The sequence below is a fragment of the Saccopteryx leptura genome, chromosome 13, assembly GCF_036850995.1.
Source record: "Saccopteryx leptura isolate mSacLep1 chromosome 13, mSacLep1_pri_phased_curated, whole genome shotgun sequence".
In the NCBI taxonomy this organism is placed as follows: domain Eukaryota; kingdom Metazoa; phylum Chordata; class Mammalia; order Chiroptera; family Emballonuridae; genus Saccopteryx; species Saccopteryx leptura.
Window position 1 is genome coordinate 6,460,255 of NC_089515.1, and position 23,294 is coordinate 6,483,548.

The 23,294-nt window shown below is 55.0% G+C and overlaps 1 protein-coding gene across 7 annotated transcripts in view; it reads left to right on the forward strand.

Moving 5' to 3' along the window:
* Positions 1 to 23,294, forward strand: part of CTBP2 (C-terminal binding protein 2) — a 162,893-nt gene that overhangs the window by 36,148 nt on the left and 103,451 nt on the right. For 5 of the 7 annotated variants that reach the window (XM_066355905.1, XM_066355906.1, XM_066355907.1 and 2 more), the window contains one exon: positions 11,692 to 11,798. The gene's annotated coding sequence lies outside the window, so the exon portion shown is untranslated. Of the gene's footprint in view, positions 1 to 11,691; positions 11,799 to 14,182; positions 14,351 to 23,294 lie in introns of all 7 variants that reach the window. The other 2 variants (XM_066355911.1, XM_066355912.1) reach the window with 1 other exon arrangement.

The following is a 23,294-nucleotide window of genomic DNA, read 5'->3' on the forward strand; positions in this document are numbered from 1 at the left end:
GCGGGCGTTCGTTTGGGTGCGTATGACTTCTGTGCAGTTGTATCGTGTGTGGGTTCCCGTGTGCACCGTCACAGCTGCAGGATGGCCCCACCGCCCCGAGAACCCCACTGCCCTCCCTGTGTAGCCACACCGCATCAGGTGGCCCGCACGGGGCAGGGCCACTTCCGTGGTTGTACACGGAGCTGGCCAGCTTCCAAGACCCAGCTTGCTCAGAAAGTTCCAGAGCCGGCGTCCCACCCAGTGCCTAAGCCTGGCAACCACTGATCTGTTCCCTGTCTTCGTTGAGACTGTTATATAAGAGGTAGCCTTTTTTTTCCCCTTCTTTCTTTTTTTTCCCCTCTTTGTGTGTGTGTGTGTGTGAGAGAGACAGACAGAGGGACAGACAGGAAGGGAGAGAGATGAGAAGCATCAATTCTTCGTTGTAGCACTTTAGTTGTTCAGTGATTGCTTTCTCATATGTGCCTTGACCCAGGGAGCCACAGCAGAGCGAGTGACTCCCCTTGCTCAAGCCAGCGACCTTTGGGGTTGAGGTTTTCCCACTCGGGCCAGTCCCCTTCGAGATTCATTCGAGTCATTGCTTATGTCCTTCACCACCTTGTTCCTTGTTATTGATGAGGAGTAGTCCGTCCTAAAGGATTTTGACCCAATTTTAGATCAGAACTCTAAGGAAGAGAAAGCCCATCCTGGAGATGAGTTGCCAAACGGCCCTTCCTTGCTGGGTGTCAGGAGGCCTTGGGCATCTCCGGCCCTCTGCTTCCATGCCCCTTTTCTCAGCGAACATTCATGGGGGGGTGATTTTGGAGTAGCCAGTGCCAGGCTGGCTTGGCGGGTTTGGGAAACCAGCAGGAAGCCGGTCCCTTCACCTGGTGAGTTCCGGGCGTTGGAGTTGTGTGGTACTGCGCAGCACCTGTCAACGGGGATGATGGGAAGAAGCGGAACTTGGAGAAAAGGTCTTGCATGTCACTGTTGTGTTGGTTAGCAGTCAAGCTCTGACAGGTGCCAGTGGGGGTGCAGGTCTGGGTCACGAGGGACATAAGGGCTGCACCAGCGTGACTTCTTCAGGAGGAAGCCGGGGGGACCTAGGTGGCGTTTGGCCTGCTTGCATGCAAAGTGACAAGTCCCAAGAATTGAATTTTTCAGGTTGAAACTTGGAGCAGTCCTTCCTTCAGGAAGCACATGTGTGCTGTGTTTTCAAACGTGCATGCGTGCGTGTGATCACATTCATCATTTGAGTGAGGGCGGCATTTATGAGTTATGACCCCTGTGAACATTCGTGCTGAACGCTGTCTAGGCTTTTGAAAATTAATGAATTGCACCTGTGTACTTAGGTACAGGTGGAAGCTGCTTCAGGGTTCCCAGGGCTATTTACTTGATGCGTGTGAATCAATAGACAGTGTTCACACATTCTGTCGGGGCCCTGGGCTCTTCTTCTCGATCCCGGCTGTTGAGCTAGCCTTGCTGCCTCTCACGGGCACTGCTGCCTGGTCTTTGGGGCCCTGGGACGTACCTACACTAAAGTCACCACCTGGTGCTTGGGAGGAAGTTGACACAGCTGTGGGGGGGCACAGGCCTGGCTGTAGTGGCTGGCTTTTTTCTCCTTGTCTTGGATTTTTGTGTGTGGGGTGTGGCGTCCGTGACCGGGGCCAGGGAACTGAGTGGTCTGGCTCTGATTGGATAGGGAGGGAGGGGCTATCCGCTGTGAAGTGTTTCCGACCATGTGTGGGGGTGACGGGTAGAAAGGATTGAGTCAAAAACAGGTGTTGGCCCTGGCCAGTTGGCTCAGTGGTAGAACGTCAGCCTGGCGTGCAGAAGTCCCGGGTTCGATTCCCGGCCAGGGCACACAGGAGAAGCGCCCATCTGCTTCTCCCCCCCCTCCCCCCCTCCTTCCTCTCTGTCTCTCTCTTCCCCTCCCGCAGCCGAGGCTCCACTGGAGCAAAGATGGCCCGGGCGCTGGGGATGGCTCCTTGGCCTCTGCCCCAGGCACTAGAGTGGCTCTGGTCGCAACAGAGCGACACCCCGGAGGGGCAGAGCATTGCCCCCTGGTGGGCAGAGCATCGCCCCATGGTGGGCGTGCCAGGTGGATCCCAGTCGGGCGCATGCGGGAGTCTGTCTGACTGTCTCTCCCCATTTCCGGCTTCAGAAAAAATACAGAAAAAAAACAGGTGTTGCCCTTGTCCGTGACAGGCTGCGGGACCTGGGCCTGGCTTTCCCTGTTCCTGGATGCCACGCTCTCTGAGGTCGCTGGCTGCCCTGAGATTTAGTCTTAAAAGCTTACAGCCCCCAGGGGCGATGCATGTTGGACCCGGGACTTTGCATCCATTCAGGCCTTGGATGCTTGGGTCCCGTTCGTAATTTATCCACGTGCTGTTCTCTTTCCAGGGTGCAAGTCCAGCCTCAGTGCGTTCCCAAAGATGGCAGCGATGTACTTCATTTTAACATGTGTCTCCCCCAGACCTTGGGGTTGGGGTTCTTGCTGTAGTGTGAAATATAAGAGAACCTTGTTTTCCTCAAGGCTACCTCCCCCCCATCTTCTGCGCTCCACCCCCCACCCCGGGATTCTGGGTTCTGGACCTCAGCTGGCCCCGAGAAAGGGTAGGAGCTCTTGCAGTGCCGCGGGCCTCATGGAGGAGGTGCCTGAGGAGGTACTAGTGGTCACGGCCTGGGGCCATCAGCGAGGAAGTGAGACTGAGGGAGAGGGAGTTTTTCTAAGCTTCTCACGGCCTCATTGAAGTCATCTTAACTGTTATGGTCTCAGTTCTTCAAGGTCAAAGTTGGACTCCACCCCTGTTCCCAATGAGCTCTGACCGCCTGAAGAGTTACAACCCGGAAAGCCTTCGGGCCTTCTCCAGTGGATGGCGGGGTGTGGGGGTGTGGGTGAGGACATGGGATGGGGGGGGGTCCCAGGCTCTGTGTCAGGCCCTGTGAACTTTCCTCCGGCTCGCTGGCCCGCTCAGTGCTCTGAGTGCAGCCCATCGATCAGCTGTGCGGATTCCTAAAGCAGGATCCCTCCTCTTGGGAGGCATCTTTTCAGGGCTTTTGGGCTTGCCTTTGGAACCGGAAGTCTTACGGCATTTTTTTTTTCCCCTGCTTCTCCCTGCTCCTTCTGCAGCCTAATCTGTGGCCAAGAACTTGGCTGCAGCCTGTGGAGAAGCCTGCCCTGCCTTGGCCTGTGTTGCTGCTGCACCGTCCCGGCCGTGGGGTGGGGGTGGGGGTGGGGGGTGCTGAGCCCCCCTACCCCCTCACTGCATTGGGGCCCCTGCCCCATTCTCCCAGGCTGACTGGGCACTAGGATGGAGACTCAGACAGAATCCCCAGGACAGACAGATAGACACCCTTTTATAGGTCGACTTTGCATGAGGGCAGAGGGTGTGGGATACCTCACTTCTTGAAAACCCACCTGGTTCAGTAGCCAGGATTATAGACTTGCATCCTAGATGGAGCTGTTGTGCCATGTCCCCAAGCCCGGGCCACAGCTGAGGCCCCTGGGAACTGCCTCTGGTTCTGCACTGCCCATCGGCCCCTCCCTCCGGACAGGGGGGCCTTTTCCAGACTGGAGCAGATCTGTTTCTTCGCAGTAAACGGAGAAATGTAGGAAAGCAGGGAAGAAAATTAACAAATGATTTATTCTGCTCTGAAAGCACATATTTTAAAAAATCCCTTTTAATCTTCACCTGGAGAAATGACTTGGAACACTTTGGATGTGTTCTCTGTCTTCCGCATAGATGTGTATACTGAAAACAAAAGTAATTCACTGCTTAAAGAATATTTTTAAGTTTGTAAAGTATGGATTATTCTGTGTATTGTGTTACTTTTCCCATTTAACCTGTGTTTTTCCTGTGTTGTTAAATGTTTTTGAATTTTAAAAGGAATGCAACATGTTGAGATACAGTATCATAATAATATCGGTATTACGTGATAGCAGCGTTATATATCAGGAGAGTTACTCAACTATCTTTTTATTTAGTATCATCATAGATAGTTTCTTCTTTTTATGTAAATATTGAATCTCATTTCTCCCTGGGATAGAATGGGGTGGGGGATAGAATCTTCTGGAAAGCCCCCCCTCCCCACTCTGAGTCTTCAATGTTCTGCTCTGTTATCTGAGGTTTATTTTTAAGACTGTGAGCTTATAGGTGGTGGTGGTTGTTTGTCACTGCGCCGAGCTCAGGAGTCCTCTGCTCACTGCCTGACCCTGCGCCCCTTGTCACGTGGGGTGTCGATGGGGTGCCCAGCAGAACACCTCCTCTTGCTGCACACCCTCCTCTCGGGGAGGGGGGACACTCAGGCCAGGACCCCCTTTCCAGATGCCCTCTCGGTTGGGGGCTGTATTCTCAGCACCCACCTCTCCTCCCACCCCTGGCAGGGTCGGGACCCTTTCCCAGAGATGTGTGCACCTCAGCCGGTAGTTTTCTTGTTCGGTTACCATTAGAAACCGGGAAAGGCCGTTGATGAGACACTACAGGTGTCGAGGTGTGGTGTGTGCGCACACCTGCCTCCGTTGTGGTGCCTGCACGTGTGGGGCCTGGCGGCCAGGCCTCCCTTCCAGCTGATTTTCTGGGGGCCCCGCCGCGCAGCGAGCACTCCTCACCTCTCTGGTCTTTTCAGGGTTAACAGGGCAGCTTCATGACCACCTGACTTTCCTACTGACTGCCCACAGCCAGGCTCTGGGAGCTGAGGGTCAGGCCCCTCAGACCAGCGGGCGCCTCCACGCCCCGCTCAGCTGGGTACTTGGGGTGCAGGGAACACAGCTTGAATTCACAACATGACATCGTCTTGTGTGGAACCTCCTTTTTTCTTTTTTTCAAACCCCGGCCTGGGTCAGGCCTGATCAGCAGCACCCCGTTATTGATTGGCTCTCTGGGTGTTTTTTCCAGTCGTTTCCAAGGCTCCCTTCTTGTCCCCCTCGCACCCCCCCAACCTGGCATCCTCCTGTCTTGTTTGTTTCTCCTTCACAGAGCCACTTAGAGCAGGCTTTTTCTCCAGCGGCCTGGAGCCCGCGGAGGCCACCCGCTCAGCGGCCCCTGGGCACCTCACCTGCCTCAAACCCCCCGGCTCTGGCGGGCACAACAGTAAAAACGCTGAAAGACAGACGGAGCAGAGGGACAGACAGATCTGTGGGCCACATCTGGGACAGCCCAGAAACTGGCCTGTTTTGTTTTCCTTTAAAACGGGGCTGCGTTCCAAGACCTGCCTTACAGTTTCCCACTGGCTCGCCTTACATTTGAGGACGAGTTCTAAAAGTCTTGGCTGTTGGGGGGTTTTCACATTCTTAAAACTTAAAACCAGCTGAACATAATTAATATTACAAAATTTCCATAAACATTTCTCTGTACGAAGACTGTACGTACAGTTTCTGCCCGGAGGGTGTTTTTCTTACTGAAGTCGAAACTTGGACACTGGGGGGGGGGGGGGTGGCTAATGATGTGTTGATTTGACCTTAAGTGTCTCGATGCCAACGTGGGCTGCAGGGGACATGGAAAGAATGAGCTCTCGGGGTGGTTGTTCCCCACCCCCACCCCCACCCCCACCCCCACCCCCACCCCTACCCCGGAATAAAGGATAATTGTTTCAAAGCTAATGAATGTGGTTTGTTTATTGTTAGGCAATAGTAAGTGGAATTGAATCCCGGGAAGGGATCACCTGCTACACGGAGGTGAGAGTATCTCCTTTCTCACCCTGTTGACTGTCCCACGTGCAGGGGACACTTCGCTCTTCCACAGACGTTCCTTTGGTTTTTCCCATGTGACCACCAAACCAGACTTCCACCCCACTTCCTGCCCAGTGGGCTAGGCTTTGCGAGGGGTGAGTTGGTGATCACAGCAGGTTGGGCAGGTGCACAGAGAATGTGGGAGGGACCGGGGGGCCACCGTTCCGGGCGGCTTGTGCTGTCACAGAGCTAGCCTGGGGTCCTGGTTAAGAGGGCAGGAGCCCACGTGCGGCCTGGTGTGCTGAGCACAGGGACAGAGGTGGGGAGGGCCCCTGTGCAGCAGCTGTCAGCCCTCGCCCCTCCCCACGTCACTCAGAAACGCCCCCAGCAGCCCCCAGGCTCGCAGAGCACCTCTCGCTGCCCAGGCAGCTGGGGGCCGGCCCAGGGCCATCCCACTTCTATTGTGGGTCATTTGGCATCGCACATCCTCGTAGTGACCCGGAAGCCAGGACAGAGGAGAGGCAGGTGTGGAGCTCGGGGTGGAAGGTCATCCTCCCGGGGTGGGGGGGAGGAGAGACCTGCTCAGGGTGACCAGTGGACAGTAGGGAACACACTGGGAGCTGTGTGTCCTCCCTTGTCATTTGGGATCAGGGGCCCAGGCTGCTGTTGTGGCCTTGAGTGAATGTCTGATGTGCTCCCTCTCGGCGTGTGTGTGTCCATCTGGCCGGACTTCTTGCTGACACAGGCAGGTTGGTTTTGGGGGCGGGCATTTGGTTTCTCTGTGAATGTCCAGTTTCCACGTCTGTCTGAGGCTTTTCCCCGCCCGCCGTCCTGGACCTTGAGACAGTGGTGAGGACCTGCCGTGTACGTGTGTGCATTGGAAAGGCCCTGGCGCTTGCGGCCCTTGCTCGCACATCCAACACCCAAAACACGGCTGTGGGGCCAGTGCTGCAGCAGAGGGGAGAAAAGAGGGACACGGGGCTTGCGTGGGGACGGACGCGGGGGCCTCCAGGTCCTCTCGGGGCTCCGAGGCCCTCAGCAGGGTGGGGTGAGAGAGCCTTCTCTGGAGTTGTGGCTCCTGTTTCTTTCCCGTGGGTCCCTCCTACAGCAGCCTGCGGTGCGGGCAAGTCTCTCCTGAGGACTGGGTGGCCCTGGCCGGAGGCAAGGGCAGCAGGGTGCCCGCCATGGGTCCTGCAGCTGCGGAGAGATGGGCACTTCTTGAAGGGCCGGCCTGTTATGTTAGCGTGGCTCCGATGCCGATTTGATAACAATGGGCGTGTCTGTGTCAGGGACAGGGATGCGAGAAGGCTGGGTTCTAGGGGGCTGTTCCCCAGCCCCTGGCGCCTCTCCTGAGCTCAGCCTTGCACAGGGCTCTCAGCAAGCTGACTCAGGTCCACCCTGTGTCACTCTGCTCAGCGACCTGGTCGGGACAGGAGTATTGGCTGCCTAACGCCAAATAGGACCATTTATCCCAGGGTTTGGGGCGGAAGTGGGTGTGGCTCTCAGAAGGGTGACCTTGTCCCAGAGTTGCGAGCCAAGTGTGCTGGTGACTGGCCTGTAGTAGAGTACCTGCAAGCCTTGGGCTGCACTTCCTCATCTCTTTGAAAGGGCTCTGTCACCTGTCACCGGTGATGTTCACCTGTGAATGCCATCTCCTCCAACTCAGACAGCCCGGGACCCAGGTCACCTTGACCGTGTGGCCTGGGGTTCTTCCGTGTGGTTCCTGCTGACTGGATGCTCTCTCCTGCCCCTTCCTCCCCAGCGTCCTTCTCTGGGGTGAATCTGCCGTTGCCTAAGGGGTGATTCTGCAGATGACGTTCTAAGACCTGAGCAGTGTCCAGAGGAGGGTGGGGCCCTGGGGCCCTCCCTGGAGCCCAGGCCTCCTGCTCACCCCACATTTGCCACATGAGGCCCTTTGCTTCTGACCAGTGCCCATGCCAGCCCGGAGGGGTGGGGCAGGGGGCGCTCCACGTGGATGCAGTGGGTGAGGCAGGTCCCACTGCCCATGACAAGACAGTAGATGGCATTTTAAAGCCTAGATGACTCAAGTGTTTCTCAGTGAGAACAAGGAATCCAGGTGAGGGTCAGGCAAGCCCTGGCGGTAAAAAGATCCGGCACTTAAGATGTCAAAAACAGCATTAAAAACAATTCATTCATGCGCTGTGAGTGAGTGGGCACTTTGCACACAGACCAGGCCCATGGCAGGGCACCCAGGCTGGCCCACTTCACCGATTGGACGGTGGAGACCTTCACTGCTGTGCAGGGCCCAGGAAGGCAGCTGAAGCTCACATGCAGGCAGGACCAGTCCGGTCCCCCTGGATTGAGCCAGGGCAGAGCCTCTCAGGTTCTTAACCGATTTTTCTAGGGGCCTCCATTTACCCAATTTCAGAAAAGTAGATATCAATTATACACCTAAAATGTGATGTTCATATTCCCAGCTTAGTATGAGAAGAAACGAACAGTCCCAGTGGAGGGGGGACCACTTTAGGCCCTATGTCGTGAATACGTTAGAAAACCCTGGGACATGGCCTCAGACTCCTCCGGGCTCTGGGTATCGGCTCTGGGTCTCGCTGTTCCTCTCCTCTAAGAGGTTTGGGGAGGTTGTGCACCCCCCATCATCATCAGCCTGTGGGCGGGACACATTGGCCAGGTGATGCTTAACTGCGTTCACGCAGGTTGATGGAACAGGCCAGAACTAGGAGTCCTCCCTGGCCCGGGCAGCCAGGCTGTCAGTGACGATTTGAGTCAGCTGAGTCACTTCGCTGTCCTGTTGTACACGCCTGGATGATCTTAGACCGGTACTGCCCAGGAAATTCCCCCGGCCAGCCCACGGGGGCCACACCACAGTGAGGTCAGCAAGGATCTACGGAACAATGTTTCCGTTTTGTGCCTTCCTGTGCTTCCCGTCTCTTCACATACTTTTTCCGACCTTCACGTAACAAGGGGCACCCGCTGTTCAATATTCTGACAGTCTGGCAAGCGCTTTAGCATCCTTCCTCCACTAAATTAGCTGTCAGCAGTGTGCGCCTGGGCAGTGTGGGCTCTTGAATTGGTCTTAAAAGTGCATCAAGTGGCCTGACCAGGTGGTGGCGCAGTGGATGGAGCGTCGGACTGGGATGTGGAGGACCCAGGTTCGAGACCCCGAGGTCACCAGCTTGAGCCCAACGTCACTGGCTCGAGCAAGGGGTCACTCAGTCTGCTGAAGGCCCGCGGTCAAGGCACAAATGAGAAAGCAATCAATGAACAACTAAGGTGTCGCAATGAAAAACTGATTGATGCTTCTCATCTCTCTCTGTTCCTATCTATCCCTCTCTCTGTCTCTCTGTAAAAAAAAAAATTTTAAGTGCATGAAATGTCACCTCCTCCGTGAAGCCTTCTACACAGGCAGAGTTATCTGTTCCCAGTTTAATTTTACTATGAAGTATCTCAAAGTTAGACTCTGTACTCACTGCTAACATTATTTAGAAGTTAACAGGTAATGTTTGACTTCAGGCCTTTGTTTAAAAATAGGAAGTGATGTTAGACATTACTAAGTTTTGCTTCACATATATTTATGAAGTGAATATATATATATGAAGCAAATATACCAATATTTTTATATTTTTTATATTTCAATATATTTATGAAGTAAGTATATATATATGAATTAAATATTCCAAATATATCAGGAAATTTTATATATAGGGTATGTAAAATACCCTTATACATTCAAAATTCATTCTTTTTTTTTTTTTTTATTCATTTTAGAGAGGAGAGGGAGAGACAGAGGAGAGACAAAAGGGGGGGGGGGGAGCTGGAAGCATCAACTCCCATATGTGCCTTGACCAGGCAAGCCCAGGGTTTCAAACTGGTGACCTCAGCATTTCTAGGTCAATCAAAATTCATTCTTTATGTATTGATGTATATTGTATCCATGAATGTTTGAGAGTCTGCTGTGGGAAGCATTAGACGTAGAAGGGAACAGGAAGCCCGTGGCATGCTGGGAGAAGCCATGCTAGTCAGGGAAGATTAAGTCCACTATGCAGTTGGTCAAATATTTGATTACCTATTCTCTGCCAGACATGGAGAAATCCAGGGATGAATAAAATGTAGTCAAGGCATTCTCCCTTTGGAGCCTTAGCGATGGGCAGGGTAGGTAGCAGCTTGGCAGTCCACAGGAAGGTGTTCCAGAGGTACTTACGAGATGGGTTTTGCAGGGTGCGTAGGCGGTTGCCGGGCAAGCTCTCACCCCCTCAAAAGGATGGCTGCTTGGCCATCGGAGGTGCTTACCTAACATAAAACTGTGTTAATGTCACTAGAGGCTTGGAACTACTGGAGAGCCAGCCTGTGCCTGCTCCTCCCTTCCTGACATTTAAGAGGCTGCAATATCTCTGTCCCACTTTTCGTCGAACTGGAAAATTGGGGGTGTGGGGGAGCACATTCCTTCTTGACCTTGGGTGTACAGTGGTCGTGACGACAGAGGCCCCCCTTTTCCTGGGGTCGTCAGGACCATTCCCGCTGCTGACGGGTCTGGTTGGTGAAGGAGGAGCCTCTGGTGTCTTGGGGCCTGAGCATTTTCCGTCCTTACGTTACATAAGGACACAGGACTTCAGGTTTCCTTGGGCATGGGGAGCCGGAGGGCTGGGGGGGGTTCAGTGGTTCCTCTCTAATTTTGCTACATAATCCAGCAGGATTGGATCCCAAGATGGTTTTAAAAGAGGAGAAAGTGTATTGAGAAACTGGTTCCCTGAGATGTCAGTGGTTGGAAAAGCAGAGTGTAGCTGAGAAATGGCTTTAAACAGTAATTGATTTCATACGTTTTAAAAAAGACTAATTGGGCCTGACCAGGTGGTGGCACAGTGGATAGAGCACTGGACTGGGACCCAGGACCCAGGTTTGAGACCCTGAGGTAACCAGCTTGAGCCCAAGGTCGCTGGCTTGAGCAAGGGGTCACTTGGTCTGCTGTAGCGCCCCCCCCCCCATCAAGGCACATATGAAAAAGCAATCATTGAACAACAAAGAATTAATGCTTCTCATCTCTCTCCCTTCCTGTCTGTCTGTCCCTATCTGTCCCTCTCTCTGTCTCTGTCATACACACACACAAAAAAAGACGAATCGGCCATTTGGACCCTGACTGGGTTGTAAGGTGGGCTCAGCAGTGGCCAGAGTAGGCTGCAGCCCTGCGTGTCCACGAGCCACCCTCTCCTTTCTCGGTGGAGTCGGGGAAGGCTCCTCACAAGGTGGACGCTCCCGTCGCATGGCACCTCGAGTGCTGAAATTTTGTCTGTTCTTAGCAAAGATGCTGAAAAGACCCCCGGCCGTCCCCTGCCTGCCCTGGGGGCCACTTCCCCTCCTGCTCCCTCGCTGCTCTGTGTGGACAGGAAGTGGTTCTGAGTCCAGGAACGGCCCCTATGTTTGCTCTTCTTTCTGTGCGTAGGAAAATAAATGTGAGTGCCGCTTAATGCAGTCGCCTCTTTTTCATACTGCCTTTGCTGAGAAAGTGCCGTTCTGTCGAATCTTAGGATTGAATTCTTAACTGAGTAATCAATTTCAGTGGTAAGTTAAAAATGCCTCCTATTAATGGACAACTCCAACCGTTAATCAGAGCTACCGGGGAGTAACAGCTGTCAGTGTTTATGCTAATGGGACTTAGGAACCTGGAGCTGGTGAACTGCACTTTGCAAATCCACGTTCCTCAGGCGATCGGCCGGAGGCACTTTTTGCTTGGTGAGGTATTGATTGGTTTTTTTTGGAGCCCTTGCCATGGAAGGGAAGCTAAATGCCCTCTTCCCCGGGACGACACAACACCGCACACTTGGCTTTGTGTCAGGAGAGATGGAAAGGGTTCATTTGTTCTGGGGCTCTCCTGTTTCATCTGATCTGCGGTGTGACTAAAGCAAGACAAATAGTATTTTTAATGGAAACCGTTTAATAACCTCTGGAAGCTGAAGAGTCAGAGGCATTGGGAAAATGCCATTAAAGAGTAGCTAGAGGTAAACACCAAGAACAACCCCCCAAAATCACTGCCTTTTCGCCTCACTGACCCAGTGCATTTCCCTTTTCAGGGTTCCATCGCCTTAAATGGTTTCGAACCGATGAAGCTGGATTCCCTTGAGAAGACGGACAGCCCCCTCGTGTGGACCGTGTAGAGTTGGTGGACAGATTTATATTGGTGAGTTAACTGTAAAACACCTCCAGGTAAAAAGTTCAGGGTTGTTTTTTTTTTCCCCTAAAAAGTCCCCTTTGGAATGTGTTTTCAATTAGTTGATGACTATGGATCGCCGGCGGCCTCTGGATGTTTCATTGGGATATCTAATCGCGGGGTCATATTGATTGCCTTTCAATTAATTGCATCTGGTATTTTCATTTATCAAAAGCAAAATACATGTAATTAACTCGGAGGCAATATAGTTCGGTGTAAAGTGATTGCTGCTGCTGCTGCTATAAAGATAAGTCAGGGGAAATTGTTCTGCTAGGAGCTCGAGTCAGGATGGACGTCGTGTGAGGACTTCTCGACATATTAATTACGGAGAATAAAAATGAGTTAGGGAAATAGTCTCGTCCCCACCCCCGACTTGTCGCGGGAGCACAGCGGCGGATGGATGTCTTCAGGAAGAAAGCTGCGTACTGGGGAAGGCGTGTCTCTGAATGAGCTCCGGTTTCTGGGAGTCGCCAGCCTCTGGATGTGTTGAGCACGTAATGACGTCTTCCTGGTGGAGCTGGTTGAGGGGGGCGCTGTGTGCGGAGGAGAGTGTCCAGTTCTGTCCGCGCTTGTTTGGAGTGTGTGTGGTTGAGGACATATGCTTGGGGAGAGCTCTGTCCTCCGCTGTAGTGGGGCGTTGGGGTCCCGAGTTGAGTGTCAACATGTCTTGAGCCATTTTCACAAAGCCTGGCTCTTACTCAAAGTCTCCAAGTGGCAACTTGTCAGAAGTGATTGATTTTTATCCTGCTTTAAAAAAAAAACCAAAAACCATTTTCTCTCTGAGCAAACAACATCGTTTTAAAGCAAGACAAGAGAGTACGGGGAGCAAATCTTCTCGCTGTCGTTTCTAGGGAACCCCCACACCTGTTCCCTGAGGTGTTAAATAGGACGCAGTCTCTGGTTTAAGGTAAGGTCAAGTTCACCACTGTGGCCTTAGGCCCTGCGTCCCTCAGAGCTGTGATCCCCGGGGGATAGCCGAGCTGAACCTTAGTCTTGACCCAACCGGCAGGGTGGACAGTGGCCCAGGGACCAGGGTCTCCCTGTCCCCGTGTCTCCCTCCTTTGCCCCGTGGAGGAGGAGTAGTGTCAGGTGGGGACACCAGTGTAGCTGCCTGGTCACTAGCAGTCGCCTCTTCTAGGCATTTTGAGGCCTTCCTTGTGAACTGAATAGTTGGACTGGGGTAGTCGCAGAGATCCCCACCTTTTGAGATTTAATTCAGTGTAGAAGCCCGGAAACCTTTCCTAGGAGCGACCTGAGAGGCCTTGCCCTGTCCGAGGCCACCGCAGAGCACGGCCTTCTGTGCGGATGACTTCTCAGAGGAGACTGTAATCGTTGAACTCTTCCAAGAATCTTAGCATTGGAGTGGACAGGAAACGGGGGAGTGTTGAAAAGTCACGATGGCCCCTCTCACCCATATACATTCAGTTCCTCCTTTCAAGGCTGACACTCATTTCTTCTCTGGCTCCCGCCTGGTCTCTTAGAACCTGTGTGTGAGAATCGGCCCGGACGCTCAAAGGCATGGAGACACAAAATGTCTCATGGCTCTGAGCTTGGTGAGCATTCATTCCAGTTTGGGGTGCTGGGATTGAAGATGTTTTCAGGGGTGATGGCAATAAATCCATTGGACGTCCCTGACCCCATTTGGATGTCCAGTTCTGTGTCCGCGCACTAGCTGTACCTGATGCCTGAGACTCACCTGCTCTTCGGGACGGGGCATCTCACCTGGATAGCCAGAATTGAGCACAGTGAGAAATGGACTTTTAAGATATCGACAAGGGTTGCGTGATAGCATTTTCATTTGATTCATCCTAATGGTCGAACCACCGTGGGATCTTGTTTAACGGTGGCCTCGGCCCCACAGGACCCGTAACCTTGCATAAACGCGTCCAGTATCAGGATGAAATGGCAGCACGCTTCCTGGTAAATTTCTTGAGCACCAAGCTCCCTGCCAGTGGGCTCAACCTCCACTCCTGACCGACCACCCCTGGACGTACTATACAGGGTGGGGTTCTCGCATGTCCCCAGAAAGCGTGTGTAAACTCTTGGACCTCTTTCTCCCCACAAAGTCCCACCTGCGGCTGATACATTGCTACAGAGGAGGGGATGTGGAATTACAGCCAAGCGAGGACCCCATGTTGACCTCAGCCTGGTAGCCCATGTGCTGAGGTCTCTGGTGTGAACAAGTCTTTTTTTTTTTTTCACGTGGGTAAAGATGGATATACGAACCATGCCCTGGGTTACAAACGAGAGAGGTTCTATAGTTTTGTGCTTAAGTTGAATTTAGATGTAAGTTGGAACCGGCATATTTATCTATAAAGTACAACTTGGACAGATGTTTGTCTTTTTCTGTGCAGAGAAATACGTCAACGTTTTCAACTCGACAGCACCTGCCTTGTTCATAACCTGGGGACGGCCGGTAGATAAAAAACGCAGAAGTCATGGAAACGCACAGCTTTGCAGAAGCAGAACTGGGAGGTGCCCGAAACCTTCCTGCTTCATTCTTGGCTCCTTAGGAATCTGGAGTATGTCCCACTTTAATAGCATTATGTACCTATTATTTTGGATTGTAGCTTTTTTTTTTTTTTTTTTAAATAACCTCAAATCAAACCTTTCAGCTTTCTCCCTCCAAAGCGGCTCATCTCATCATTACTAATGCTACACTTAGGTCTGCTTTTGCTGTCCTCTCGGTATGCTGTTACTGTTACACAGGGAAAGCCCAGGATGCCCCCGAGTTGCTGACTTACCCTGGAACCCCGAGGAAGTTAGACCTCCGTGGGTGCAGGCGGAGCTCTGCCTTGTACTGTTTCCTTATTCAGTAAGCCCTGACATTTATAGCGGCAGCCGGTTACCTTGTAACTTTAACAAAAGTATCAGAGAAACGTAAGTGCTTTTTGTTAAATGCCTACGGACAAGTGGAAGCGGGCATCAAAGCCTTTGGCGTTGGTTGTGTGCGGTGATGGTGGGGTAGCGGCGGCTGTGGTTTGGCAGAGACGTGCCCAAGTGTCCGGCTGCCTGTGCCGGGGAAGCTTGCGCCATGCACCGTTTTGACAGATCACGATAATGAGGTGGAGGCTCGACCCGCCTCCCGAGGACCCAGGGACGGGATCGGAGGTCCCCGGGGTGCTGGTGATGTGTTCGGAAGTGGGGAGGGCCTCGCCACGGCCACCAGACTGTGGGCCATGGGGATTGTGGCTTCAGCGGGCCCAGGAGCAGTGAAGTCTTCTCCCTGCCCATCGATCTCGGCCCTGTTTCTGCCAGGACAGATTTCCTTCTTGACAAACAGAAGGGCAGAGTGTTGCCTTCCATTAGAAACAAGCACCCCCACTGAGGTTGAGGCTCAGGGGCCCTGCTGGTCCTGCCTGCGGCCTCCTCCTGAACCCTCGGCCTGCACGGGGTCCTGCGATCCTGCTGTCCGGTTCTCAGGCCAGAGGCTCACCACCCGCTTGAAAACCGCAAGCCTGAGGCCGACACACAGGGCCTTTCATCTGCAGGGGAACTCCGGGTGAGGAGCAGCCTGGAGGCCGATGGGGGTGGTGGTGGGTGCTGGGCTGCGTCCCCCAGCTCACCGCGGAGCAGGCAGGAGGGCCATCGCAGGTCCAAGCTCATGGGGCGGCCGATCTCTGGGAGGTGTTGGCTCAGCCCCGCCCTGTGCTGGCAAGGACCAGAGGCATCCCCCCATCCGGTCCCCAGTTTTGTTCTCAGAGTGTGTCCTTGTCCTAGCCACATGGGGCCGAGCCCCCGCCCCGGTTCCCCCTGCTGGGCTGCTTTCTGCTCTGTGGGTCTGTCACCCCACCCCCTGTGACTGCTGGTCCAGTTGGAGTCAGTTTACCAGCCCGGGAGGCACAGACCAAGCTGAGGGTCTTCATGTTCACTCTGTCATGCCTGCGTCTGGAGTAAACGAGCCTGTGGTTCCCACCAGGCTGAGCCTCTGCTGAGCTCTGCCCCACTGGAGGGCCCCTGTTGGGAGCAGTGTTGCCCGGAGACCCCCTCACCCCTGCTGGGTGGGAGGCATGTCATTATTGAGCACCCCATCGAGGTGTGATGCAGGGACACATAGGTGCGAGATCCACCTCTTTCCCAGGGTTTTTAGGACTGGAAGGACAGTGATGCTCAGATCCATCTGCCAGCGCTTGGGGCTTGGACTCCCAAAGGTGTGACCCCAGCCCCAGGCTGCCCCTCGCCCCTGCTGAAACACTGGGTGGTGTGACTCTGGTGTGACTGGCCCCTGCTGAGACGCTGCGGTGGTGTGACTGGTGTGACTGGCCCCTGCTGAAACTCTGGGTGGTGTGACTCTGGTGTGACTGGCCCCTGCTGAGACACTGGGTGGTGTGACTCTGGTGTGACTGGCCCCTGCTGAAACTCTGGGTGGTGTGACTGGTGTGACTGGCCCCTGCTGAGACACTGGGTGGTGTGACTCCGGTGTGACTGGCCCCTGCTGAAACACTGGGTGGTGTGACTCTGGTGTGACTGGCCCCTGCTGAAACACTGGGTCGTGTGACTCCGGTGTGACTGGCCCCTGCTGAAACACTGGGTGGTGTGACTGGCCCCTGCTGAAACACTGGGTGGTGTGACTGGTTTGACTGGCCCCTGCTGAGACGCTGCGGTGGTGTGACTCTGGTGTGATTGGCCCCTGCTGAGACACTGGGTGGTGTGACTCTGGTGTGACTGGCCCCTGCTGAAACACTGGGTGGTGTGACTGGTGTGACTGGCCCCTGCTGAAACTCTGGGTGGTGTGACTGGTGTGACTGGCCCCTGCTGAAACACTGGGTGGTGTGACTCTGGTGTGACTGGCCCCTGCTGAAACTCTGGGTGGTGTGACTCTGGTGTGACTGGCCCCTGCTGAAACACTGGGTGGTGTGACTCCGGTGTGACTGGCCCCTGCTGAGACACTGGGTGGTGTGACTCCGGTGTGACTGGCCCCTGCTGAAACACTGGGTGGTGTGACTCTGGTGTGACTGGCCCCTGCTGAGACACTGGGTGGTGTGACTCTGGTGTGACTGGCCCCTGCTGAAACACTGGGTGGTGTGACTCCGGTGTGACTGGCCCCTGCTGAAACACTGGGTGGTGTGACTCCGGTGTGACTGGCCCCTGCTGAAACACTGGGTCGTGTGACTCCGGTGTGACTGGCCCCTGCTGAAACACTGGGTGGTGTGACTCCGGTGTGACTGGCCCCTGCTGAAACTCTGGGTGGTGTGACTCTGGTGTGACTGGCCCCTGCTGAAACACTGGGTGGTGTGACTGGTGTGACTGGCCCCTGCTGAAACACTGGGTGGTGTGACTCCGGTGTGACTGGCCCCTGCTGAGATGCTGCGGTGGTGTGACTGGTGTGACTGGCCCCTGCTGAAACACTGGGTGGTGTGACTCCGGTGTGACTGGCCCCTGCTGAAACACTGGGTCGTGTGACTCCGGTGTGACTGGCCCCTGCTGAAACACTGGGTGGTGTGACTCTGGTGTGACTGGCCCCTGCTGAAACACTGGGTGGTGTGACTCCGGTGTGACTGGCCCCTGCTGAGACGCTGCGGTGGTGTGACTGGTGTGACTGGCCCCTGCTGAGACACTGGGTGGTGTGACTCTGGTGTGACTGGCCCCTGCTGAGACGCTGCGGTGGTGTGACTGGTGTGACTGGCCCCTGCTGAGACACTGGGTGGTGTGACTCCGGTGTGACTGGCCCCTGCTGAAACACTGGGTGGTGTGACTGGTGTGACTGGCCCCTGCTGAGACGCTGCGGTGGTGTGACTGGTGTGACTGGCCCCTGCTGAAACTCTGGGTGGTGTGACTCCGGTGTGACTGGCCCCTGCTGAAACACTGGGTGGTGTGACTCTGGTGTGACTGGCCCCTGCTGAAACCCTGGGTGGTGTGACTCTGGTGTGACTGGCCCCTGCTGAAACCCTGGGTCGTGTGACTCTGGTGTGACTGGCCCCTGCTGAAACACTGGGTGGTGTGACTGGCCCCTGCTGAAACACTGGGTGGTGTGACTGGTTTGACTGGCCCCTGCTGAGACGCTGCGGTGGTGTGACTCTGGTGTGATTGGCCCCTGCTGAGACACTGGGTGGTGTGACTCTGGTGTGACTGGCCCCTGCTGAAACACTGGGTGGTGTGACTGGTGTGACTGGCCCCTGCTGAAACTCTGGGTGGTGTGACTGGTGTGACTGGCCCCTGCTGAAACACTGGGTGGTGTGACTCTGGTGTGACTGGCCCCTGCTGAAACACTGGGTGGTGTGACTCCGGTGTGACTGGCCCCTGCTGAGACACTGGGTGGTGTGACTCCGGTGTGACTGGCCCCTGCTGAAACACTGGGTGGTGTGACTCTGGTGTGACTGGCCCCTGCTGAAACTCTGGGTGGTGTGACTCTGGTGTGACTGGCCCCTGCTGAGACACTGGGTGGTGTGACTCCGGTGTGACTGGCCCCTGCTGAAACACTGGGTGGTGTGACTCCGGTGTGACTGGCCCCTGCTGAAACACTGGGTGGTGTGACTCTGGTGTGACTGGCCCCTGCTGAAACTCTGGGTGGTGTGACTCTGGTGTGACTGGCCCCTGCTGAAACACTGGGTGGTGTGACTCCGGTGTGACTGGCCCCTGCTGAAACACTGGGTGGTGTGACTCCGGTGTGACTGGCCCCTGCTGAAACACTGGGTCGTGTGACTCCGGTGTGACTGGCCCCTGCTGAGACACTGGGTGGTGTGACTCCGGTGTGACTGGCCCCTGCTGAGACACTGGGTGGTGTGACTCTGGTGTGACTGGCCCCTGCTGAAACACTGGGTGGTGTGACTGGTGTGACTGGCCCCTGCTGAAACACTGGGTGGTGTGACTCCGGTGTGACTGGCCCCTGCTGAGACGCTGCGGTGGTGTGACTGGTGTGACTGGCCCCTGCTGAAACACTGGGTGGTGTGACTCCGGTGTGACTGGCCCCTGCTGAAACACTGGGTCGTGTGACTCTGGTGTGACTGGCCCCTGCTGAAACACTGGGTGGTGTGACTCTGGTGTGACTGGCCCCTGCTGAAACACTGGGTGGTGTGACTCTGGTGTGACTGGCCCCTGCTGAGACGCTGCGGTGGTGTGACTGGTGTGACTGGCCCCTGCTGAGACACTGGGTGGTGTGACTCTGGTGTGACTGGCCCCTGCTGAGACGCTGCGGTGGTGTGACTGGTGTGACTGGCCCCTGCTGAGACACTGGGTGGTGTGACTGGTGTGACTGGCCCCTGCTGAAACACTGGGTGGTGTGACTCCGGTGTGACTGGCCCCTGCTGAAACACTGGGTGGTGTGACTGGTGTGACTGGCCCCTGCTGAGACGCTGCGGTGGTGTGACTGGTGTGACTGGCCCCTGCTGAAACTCTGGGTGGTGTGACTGGTGTGACTGGCCCCTGCTGAAACTCTGGGTGGTGTGACTCTGGTGTGACTGGCCCCTGCTGAGACACTGGGTGGTGTGACTGGTGTGACTGGCCCCTGCTGAAACACTGGGTGGTGTGACTCCGGTGTGACTGGCCCCTGCTGAAACACTGGGTGGTGTGACTGGTGTGACTGGCCCCTGCTGAGACGCTGCGGTGGTGTGACTGGTGTGACTGGCCCCTGCTGAGACGCTGCGGTGGTGTGACTTCGGTGTGACTGGCCCCTGCTGAGACGCTGGGTCGTGTGACTCTGGTGTGACTGGCTTTATCAGCTGTCGCAGAGCCCTTTGTGGTGGGCGATGACTTCTGTGGCCCCTGCTCCCTGGGAAGTCCATGTTCTCAAGTAGTTGACGAGGAGTGGTCCGCTTGAGAGCATGGTCCACTCGTCCTCCAGGGTGTGGCCTGTGTGCAGGACTCTGGGGTGCAGAGAACCCCCCTTTCCAGCCAGCTGTTGTGGGGACCTGGACATGCCCCAGACAGGCATTCCTGCCGCCTCCCTCAGTCTCCCCAACAGGCAGAGGAACCGCAGCCCAGGTTGGGAACAGCCAGGGGCCCGTGTCAGTAGACTGATGGTCATTGTTTCTGGGGCGAGGAGCATGCATGTGTTAGAGGAAGAAGGGGGGCTGGATGGAGGTGATGGCCCGGCGGTGTGGCCAGGCTTTCACTGGCAGGAAATGCTCTTCCCTGCTCACTGTAGTTTCAGTTGAGGATGGATGTATGGATGTGTGAGTGAGTAGGAAGTGAGCTTTCTCCGGTGAAAACGCTGGGTCTCCAATCAGGTGTGATGAATGAGAGAGGAAAGGTTATGTCTGTGTGTCTGTATTTTTGTTTAGTATTTACTGTTACCATCACTGCTGTTATTACTCCTCGAAAGTACTCGACCAGCAACATTATTGCTAACCTGGTCTTACTTTAGGCACTTCTGAGTTTGTTCTTCTGTCTCGGGTTTTATGGAGGGGCGCTCACCCACCCCACCCCTGCCCTCACCCCCAGGTTCCAGTAGCAAACTTCCTCAGCGACAGATGCTACAGGAATACTCTCCAGCCCAGTACCGCCCCCATGGTACTGATGGAACTGATGGAGCCCGGGTACTCTCCGAGGTCCTCTCTGACTTCTGGTTCCCGGCTCCACGCCTTTCCCAGAGTGAGGCCCAGAATTCCGCTATCCCCACGCCCGTTACCCACGGCTCTCTCCCTACCTGGCGCCTGGCGCCTGCAGAACAGAGTCACTTTATAGATTGATTGACTCGTTTATTTTTGGCAAACTTGGCAACTCCCACCTGGCCCCCATGCTGTTAAAAATAAAGTCTTCTTGGTTAACTGAACGGGTGGCAGTTCATTCTTTCCGCGTAGCCATTAAGCTAATTCCCCTCGACTTGTACCAGTGGGCTAAGTAGGAGGTTTTCAAAGAGAATGCTGCGTAAATTCGTCGGTTTTTGTGTGGGTGTGCAGGTGTCTGCCGGGAGCGGACTCCTGGGCGGACAGGTAAAGGAGCATTTCTCTGTACTTATGCTAAGAAGCAGCCCGAACGGTGACATTTATACATATTGCATAACACGGTTTCTTCAGGCATGGGGAGCAAACAAATCAATTTCTCAGCAGTACAACTCTTTTACACGAAAGGAAACGGCAACAACCTGTGGGGTGGGTTGTGGAAGCTGTTAAAATTAATCACGTATGGCAAAAAGATAGAACAATAGGAAAGAGTGTGCAGGGATTAAAAACAAACAAGCAAACAAACAAAAACCAAACCAGGGAGGAACAGCAGTTCCGAGCTTCTGATTATGGTTTTTAATTTCCATTTTTTTCCATTAAGTGTATACTGCCTAACAATGGCTCCCACACGGCCAGCCCTTCCTCCCCCCACCCTCACTGCCATCTTTCTTCCAGGCTGGCGGATCAGGTGTCCCCTTGAGCTTCCATCCCGGGGGGTCTGGTGGGAGTGGGCTGTGGTTTATGGGAGGGTACTGCACTGCCCTTGAATATAGATCTGCAGAACACCGTGGTCATGGTATCTGGTTGCTGTGCCCTGTAACTTGACACCTCTTCTGTGGTTGCCTCCCCTCTTCCATTCAGCTATACATTGTTTAACTGAAAGGAACCCTTTGTTGGCCTGGCAGGGTGTAACCTGCAACTCCTTGGAAAATTCAGCTGAAGCCCAGCAGGGCGATTGGTTTCCCTGGGTTGTGGAGGGAGGCCGGCAGCCAGCCAGGCAGTGCTTTCCTCGCTTAGGACCCCAGAGCTCCCCAGCAGGCTCTGCCCCCTCCTCTGGGTTAGCGGGAGGGGGGGGGGCTTGGGACGCAGAGGGTGCAATGCACTGGAATGCCCCTTAGTCATGCCAGCCTTTGTCCCACCCCTTCTGCAGGCTGAAGATGGACGTGTGCTTCCTCTGTTCAGGGATGCAGGGGCCGGAGACGTGATGCGGACAGCACTGTGCAAGGACGGGTTCTGTGTCCTATGAGGTCTAGGCCTCCCCCAGCCTCTCCTAATCCGTATCGGCACTCTGCTGGGATTGGATTGGCTTTGCTGGGTGTCCATCACCCTCTCGCATGTTTGAGTCCTCACAGGCGTTCCCTGGGTGCAGAAGGCTGGCCTGTGAGCTGGTGTGAGCCCTTGGTCGTTGGTAGCACAGAAACCCAGGGTGTTATTCGCTTGGATGATGCTGAGCTTTCTGACGATGGTGGGAAATTAGATAAAGGTGTTGTAAACGGACTTGAATGAAGGAGCAGTGCTCTATTAATGTGAACCCTTCTAGGGTGATTTCTGCAGGCTGCCTGAGGCAAAGCCGCCTGGCCCGTGGCATCTCCTTAATTTTCTGGGTGTGACCTGCACATTATGGAAGCCACAGGACCTGGGCTGCGGTGGGGCCCGTGGTGGTGTGGCGTGGCGTGGCATGGCGTGGCGTGACTGGGGCCATCCCAGCATCTGTCTGGAAGGCAGGGCGGACTCCATGAGCTGGGAGTGTTTCCTGCAGACAGAAGGCAAACCAGCATGTTTCACTACCTGTTGGGAGACGGTGTACGTACGTGTTCTGAAATAATGCGGCCTGCTCCGGATCTGTCTGCGGCCCAGAAGCGGAGGCGTGCCTCTGTCAGCTCCCACCTGCAGACAGGGTTGGGACTTGGATTCCGTGGGGCTCGGGGACCCTGCTGTACTCCCTGCCATACGGGGGTGACGTGCTTGTGGCAGCCTCACGGATGCGGGCTAGGTGTTGCGGTTCAGCTGCCCAGATTGCATTAGAGCTGGGGATTATGCAGACTGCAAGGGGGGGCCCACCGGCTTCCGGGTCCCTTGGGACTGAAGGACAGATGGCCTGTGGATCAGATCCCTTCATGGACCCAGCGTGGTGGCCACCTCCTTGCCTGCCTTTGGAGGTTTGGAACCTGGTGTTTCCTGCATGTGTGACTGATGGCCCCAGTCCCGTGTTTGTTAAAAACCTCAACTTGGAGAGTCCTGTACTCCTGGCTTTTCATAATTCAATTGAAACTCACTGCTGCTTCCTAATTACAGCAGAAGATGACCTCTAAACCGCGGCGCAGGGCTGCGACTTCCTCTCAGAAGGCGGATTCATATTGATTTGTACTCTGATCTCCCCCGGGCTTAAATGGCAGCACCACAGAGACCTGTTTAAAGCCGGAAAGCCTTCTGCTGGCGTGTTTAAACAGCAGATTGACACGGCATTCGACTTGGCTGGGAAGCGGCCCAGCTCTTTAGTCAGGGACCGCGTCAGCAGTTGCTCTCTCCGGCAGCCCGGTGGCTCTGGCACACCTGTCCCCTGTGTGCCTGGGGAAGGCGGAGCCTTGGCCATGGCCTTGGGGAGGATTTGGGGAGGACGGAAGGGTCTTGACAGCAGGGCCAGAAATTCTTGCAGCGTGACCTTGGCATTGACCTTGGGGAAGCTAAACCCCTCTGCGCTTCCTGCCTCCAGTTCTCCCGTGAGATGGAGGCGAACAGGAGTGCTTCGTCTCAGAGTTGTATGAGGGCTTAGCAAGTCCCCTTGTAAGGGCTTAATAAGGAATGACGGCCATCACCACAAGTAGCCGCAATGAGAGAGCCACATGCTTGGCTGGGGGCAGGGGGG